The 5569-nt window shown below is 49.8% G+C and overlaps 2 non-coding genes across 2 annotated transcripts; both read left to right on the plus strand.

Annotated features, from left to right (window-relative positions):
- The first annotated feature begins 232 nt into the window (after positions 1 to 232).
- TRNAC-GCA (transfer RNA cysteine (anticodon GCA)) lies at positions 233 to 304 on the plus strand. The gene has a single exon. It is a non-coding gene; the product is annotated as a tRNA-Cys (tRNA).
- A 3524-nt stretch (positions 305 to 3828) lies between these two features.
- TRNAC-GCA (transfer RNA cysteine (anticodon GCA)) lies at positions 3829 to 3900 on the plus strand. The gene has a single exon. It is a non-coding gene; the product is annotated as a tRNA-Cys (tRNA).
- The last annotated feature ends 1669 nt before the right edge of the window (positions 3901 to 5569 follow it).

Raw genomic sequence — 5569 nt, forward strand, 5'->3', positions numbered from 1 at the left:
GCCTCCCGCAGGTCAGGCGCGGCTGCCGCGGAAAAGCGCCTGGTAGACAGCGAGGGGTCTCTGGGGAATGGGAAGGCGGCCTCATGGCCACAGAGTGGTCCCTGGTGAGTTTGTGCTGGGCCTGCTACTTTCATAGGCCTACCAGCAACGAACAGAACTCACCGGGCGCTATGGAATGCTTGGGTGTGGCATCACAGGTGAAGTAACATAAAGAGGAGCCAGCCTGACGCAAGGGGGTATAGCTCAGGGGTAGAGCATTTGACTGCAGATCAAGAGGTCCCCGGTTCAAATCCGGGTGCCCCCTGCTGGGCCTCTGCTTTATTGCCGAACACGGAGGAATGGCTTCCCAGATACCACAATCTATTTAATGTCATCGGGTGCCCTCCCTGCCACTTTTCCCCAGACCCTGTCCCGTGCCTCTTCTCCCCCGGCATTTGGAAGTGTGGTTGACCCATTGGCTGCAATTCTTCACCCCGCGGTGTCTATGGCTTTTGCTTGTGACTTTTCCGTTTCTCCCCCACAGGTGAGTGCGCCCTGCACCCCCTTGCTCTGGGCTGGGCCATAGGTATCAGTCTGGACCAACCAGGAGACAGAACCCACACAGTAACTTAAGTGGGAAGTTTAATATAAAGAATTATTGTGTTATGAAAAGAGTAACTACAAAGGTGCAAAGAAAACTCTAAAGTTATCCGCGGGGAGAGGAATCCAAAGAAGGACAAATTCAGAAGGGGGACCCCTCCCCAAAGCTGGGATTAGACCCCGGGGGAAGGTGTGGTTGCAGCCCACTCGCCAGGTTGCCGCAACCTGACCTATTCACAGTCTCCGGGCAAGCAGCAAGCAAACCTCTTGGGCACAGGAGAGGCACCTGGGGGTGTGAGGTCTGGAGCGTGCAGCATCTGCACCTGGAGGGCTCGGGGGACCAAACCTCTGCGCGGCAGAGACAAGCGGGGCTGGCTGGCGCACGCAGGTGCGTAGGCGGAGTTGGGAGGGCCCAGGGAGGTGGTCGCCGGCCCCGCTGGGGTGCGAGGTCGCCATGGGACTTCCTTCTCTGGGGGCCTGGCTGGGTCCTCACACACCCACACCTCTGACCAACCACGCAACAGAGGCCAAGGGGAAGGGGAAAAAAACAAAACGAAACAAACCACCACCACCACCACCACGCAGCAGAAATTAGGGAGACAATTTCCTTTTCTCCAGCAACGTCCCTCCAGCGCCCTCTACTGACAGCTGTTCATATTACAGGAGAAACGCTTACAGAAACCGGCCGGTTATTGCCCGGCAGGTATGGGGGCATGAATTTGGACCCGAGAGTCAAAAAATTGATAGCTGGCACATCGTGTGACTTGTTTTGGCCAACAGGATGTTAGCAGGTTATGCAGGAAGGGGCTTGAGATCAACTTGAAAGGTTGGGTTTGTCCTCTGGCGCTTCTGCTATTACCATGAGATGTGTTTATCCTGTGAGCTGCTGCCCCTTCAGCCTGGACCCCAGCGTGGACACACAAGGCCCAATCTTCAGCCCAACTCATCAAGAGGAGCCAAGGCCGGCTGGACCCGCAGTTTGAAGCGGCCTTACCCAGACAAGCCCAGCCCCGATCAATTGATTCACATTCAATATTCTGACCCCCGGGCATGAGAATAAATGCTTATTGTTGTGGGTCACCGGTTTGGGGTGGCTTGTTTTGCGACACTATTGTGGATTCGACTGGCAAATACTAAAAGTGACATACAGAAGGGGGCTCCTGCTATAACAAAAGCCTGAAGTACATGGCATGCCTTCGCAATGAAGCAATGGGGTGGCAAGAGAGCTGTTAACAATCAGCTGGGAAAATAGGAAACTATTATTGGCAGGGACATCAGAGGCTCATGATAACCTGGAAGGCAGAAAATATGCTTGAACTTGTAGTGTTAGGGGTAGGATATTTCAAGGAAAAACATTGAATGCATGAGCTATTTTGTTACAGGCTGTTTTTGATAAGGTACTACAAAAAAAGATTTGAGTCCAGAAGAGAACTTACTGGTTTGCAGTCAGAATTTAGAGGCAATCTAGATAGCTCAAAATTGCAGAGCCAGAAAAATGAAACCATTCTCTCCAAAACAAAGGTGAGGCCATTCTTACATCACTTTAGGAAAAAGACTAACTCCAGAGCCTTCCCGTAAGACATAGCCTCAAACCAAGTCAAGCTTAATGCACTCATAGTCTGAATGCACTTTATTAAGAGCACTGAAGAATTAAACTGGTACCAAGGATATCGTCTCAGTTGGACAAAAGTATTCCGAGAAAGACTAAGGGTGTGCCCAAATACTTATAATTGAGCCGGAGGGAGAGCCTATGTCAAAAAGAATTGTGATCGTATGGCTTTGGGCACATGGAGTCTAATAAAAAGAAAACCCACATGTTGCTTGAGAGAACTGTACTGTCAAAAGTATTACTAGCTTGGACGAAAAGACGCGAAGACTGGGAAGTTGAAAGGACCTGGGCTTCCAGCATTCTACAGGAGGAAGCAAGCTGAGAAGAAAGCTCAGCCACCAGAAAGGACATATTTTCCAATGATCTCTTTAAAAAATTGCAGAGGGGGTGCCTGGGTGGTTCAGTTGTTAAGCCTCTGCCTTCGGCTCAGGTCATGATCCCAGGGTCCCGGGATCGAGCCCCGCATCGGGCTCCCTGCTCTGCGGGAAGCCTGCTTCTCCCTCTCCCACTCCCCCTGCTTGTGTTCCCTTTCTCGCTGTGTCTCTCTCTGTCAAATAAATAAAATCTTTAAAAAAATAAATAAATAATTGCAGAGAAGGCTGAAGGAAAACGAAGACTTCTCAGAGTCATGCAAAAACAGTGGACGGGGAGCTCTCCCGAGGCAGCAGAACCAGAATCTAATCATACTGAGTTTTGGGGTGGTTTGTTATATGATATTATTGTGAAAAGCCTGACAAATACTGACATTGGGATCCAGAAGGGGGCTCTGGCTGGAACAAAAGGTAAAAGCTGAGTTTATTATGCATGCAGGAGAGAGGTAAGTAATTATGACCAAGAGGGCAGACCACAGTGGATTAAAATATTGGCCCCAGTTCTGAGCTTATTCTGTGTGCACCCTTTGCCATGAGACTTTTCAGATGCTCCCATGTTCCCAAGGAACAGATTTCCCTGCCCTTGTTGTAGGGCTTGGTCCTGAGACTCGCTTTCACCGATGGGATGTTAGCACATGGATTACAAGCTGAGGCTTGAAACCTGCTCGCATAGTTGGGCAGGACGTTTTTGCATTTCCGCCATTGCCAGGAGAAAAGTTCCCCTGCTAGCTGCCACTCTTCCAACTTGGACCCAGGAATAAACGGCCTTGCAGCAAACCTGAGCCCAACTCACATCAAGGATCCGAGCACAGATGGACCCCCACCTTGAAGCAGGGCCACCAGGTCAAGCCCAGACTAGATCCACTGCTTGCCATGCATGAAAATAAATGTTTATTGTTGCATTCATCTGAATTTAGGGATGATTTGTTAGGAAGCATTATTGTGGACATAGCTAATCCAGGCATGATTCTTACACTTCCTCTCCCTTCCCCTCCCACCAGGTACTGAGTGAGGTGAGGAGAGGAGACTGCAGTTTATCCAAGGAGTTCAGGTTGTGGCTACAGAGTAGAAAGGGGCTATTAGACAAGGGAGGGTCTCTGGGGAATGGAAGGGCCAACTCCTGGCCAGAGTGTGATCTCCAGCTGGTTTGTGGTGGGCTTGCCAGTTTCATAGGTGGACCAAGAGAAAATAGAATGTCCAGTGCACTAGGGAATGCTTGGGTGTGGCGTCACAGGTGAAGTAACATAAAGAGGAGCCAACCTGATGCAAGGGGGTGTAGCTCAGGGGTAGAGCATTTGGCTGCAGATTAAGAGGTCCCCGGTTCAAATCCGGGTGCCCCCTGCAGGTGGCTTACCTTATTGCCAAGTGCAAATGAATGACCTCATTTAAGGTCCTGCTCATGGTAAAGTCACCTACATCAGCACCCTCCCTGAGTCTGTGTCAGTTTCCCCAAGTGAATTCTGGGGCGAGGCACATGTCACGGTGCTGTTGTTAATGATGTGTGTGTGGTAGAAGTTTCTTACTTCCCTCTTAAAGTTTACGTTATGATCAGCTGTTACCCAGCCTGTCTGCACCGGAATTACTTAGGGACCATAGTAAAAATACAGATCAGCCCTAGGAATTAGGATTTAGTAGAACTGAGGAGGTGCCTGGGAGCTTCTGTTTTGGGGAGGCACACCCCCCCCCCCGCTAACTTCGATGGTAACATGCAGTCATTCCGGGTGGCTGGAAAATTATTTTGGAACTTACAACGCTATGTCATTTTAAACATTTTGGTGATAAACATCAATGATTTTTCAAGTTAGTGCCTTCAGCCCAGGACCGAGGGAATTGTAAGAGGTAGGCTTTAAGCACAGAGAGTGGCCAGGGGTGCAGAGGTAAGAGAATGCGACCATGGTAGCGTGGTGACAGATCACGCTGGCACAGTCCTGCGAAGGCGTGGTGACAGCCCATAACTAATAACTTGACTCCGCATTGAGGTTCAAAATTGAAACACACTTATTAGACAAGACCGAGTAAAGCATTTGATTGACAACCTGGAGGTCCCTGATTCCAATTCAAATGTGTTCTTTTTCCCTCCCAACCTTTGAGCCCTCTTTCCATCTTTTGAGGAGCCCCAATTATGTGAGCCCTGGTGGAAGAAATGGCTCTGCTTGCAGCTGCAGAATTAAAGGCTATTTCCCGTTTTCTCCCCGTAGCACTTCTGGCCAAACAGGTGTTCCTGACTCACACTACACTCAGACCGAGTGACACAAATCCCAGGGTTGGCAGAGCTCAAGCACCGCCCAACAGCTCCCTAACTGGTGCCCGAGAGCCTAGCAGGCTGAGTCCCCTTGGATCGACCCTGCCTCGCGAACCTACAAGCCCCAACCTTCCCTTCAGTGCTGCGGGCTCCCTGCCACCTGGACAATGATTGTCTCATCTTTTCCCGTAGACAGAACCAGTTTCTGTTTCTGTAACAACGTGCCTAGGCTGATACAGCATTTGGAGTCGGTTGCAGGCAAAAGACCTTAAAGAAAGTGGGGTGGATGTAGGATTTCTTTTCTGCCCTACTCGGGATAGAAGAAAGTGGAAATCCAGTGGATTCTTAAGGGCTGGCAATCTGAGAACCCAAGGGCTCTCAGTGGTAAATGAGCTGATAAATCGATCACATAGATTCAACTGACCAATGGATTGGTGGCAGCTTATCCACCTGGGAGGCATTTAATGGCTGTTTATGGTTGACGTCCATTCTGGTCAATGTCCGTGCTGTAGAGATGGCTAAATATCTTGAGTATCACCCCTTCTTGGAATAAAGTTCCCACCGGAGCACAAAACCTTCAGGGACCAGCTGTTGTTATAGAACAGGATGAAGGGCCAAGCCAAGGCTGATAGTCTAGGGAAGCTCAATGTCATACAATGGAAAGCTCAAGTCTATATTCTCTTCCGACAAGGACAGACACGGCAGACTTCCTGACCACTGCGCTAAAAACTCAGCTCGTGCTGCTGAATGACTGAGATCCTGAAACAA

This window comes from Leptonychotes weddellii, unplaced genomic scaffold (assembly GCF_054177405.1).
Source record: "Leptonychotes weddellii isolate Sample4059 unplaced genomic scaffold, ASM5417740v2 HiC_scaffold_13672, whole genome shotgun sequence".
NCBI lineage: Eukaryota > Metazoa > Chordata > Mammalia > Carnivora > Phocidae > Leptonychotes > Leptonychotes weddellii.